At 46.7% G+C, this 591-nt stretch overlaps 1 pseudogene; it reads right to left on the bottom strand.

Annotated features, from left to right (window-relative positions):
- Nucleotides 1-490: 490 nt before the first annotated feature.
- On the bottom strand, nt 491-591 carry LOC111476337 (annotated as a pseudogene; the record flags this gene model as incomplete).

The raw sequence follows: 591 nt of genomic DNA, 5'->3' as shown, positions 1-591 counted from the left end.
CTCCCCCGTAGCAATGCTCCCCCGTAGCGTAGCGATGAAGAAGATGATCATTTATTTAGTAGGTGAACAGTCGAAGAACCACTCTAACGAAGAATGGAGCTTCTTTGTTTTGAAACATATTCTTTTGTGCAACAAGTTGCTGGGTCAATATCCCTTGCTATTAAATCTGCTCCAGTTATCTCATCTATAGAAGAAGCTGGTATAGAATAGGTCGTCAGGGGTGGGGGCTTTACCGGGGGGACTAACTAGTAAAAGGCCAAGGAGTACTGTCCACTCCAGCCCAGCCCCTTAGAATTGCTTTATCCATATATTAGCTTACCTTTCCAAGTGGCCACACGCTTAACCGCGAAATTCTGATGGGATCCGGTGCATTAGTGCATTAGCTTACCTTTCATTCGTAGAGAAAGGAAGAAAAGAACTCGGAGAAATTGAAAGAAAAAAAGGGTGCACCACGAGGACTTCCCAAGTGGTAACCCAACTTAGTACTACTCTCGCGCACCACGAGGACTTCCCAAGTGGTCACCCAACTTAGTACTACTCTCGCCCAGGCACGCTTGACTGCGGAGTTCTGATGGGATCCGGTGCATTAGT

Source organism: Cucurbita maxima, unplaced genomic scaffold, assembly GCF_002738345.1.
Source record: "Cucurbita maxima cultivar Rimu unplaced genomic scaffold, Cmax_1.0 Cma_Scf07691, whole genome shotgun sequence".
Classification (NCBI taxonomy): domain Eukaryota; kingdom Viridiplantae; phylum Streptophyta; class Magnoliopsida; order Cucurbitales; family Cucurbitaceae; genus Cucurbita; species Cucurbita maxima.
Note: the sequence above shows the minus strand (reverse complement) of the source record. Positions and strands in the feature narration are given on the sequence as shown.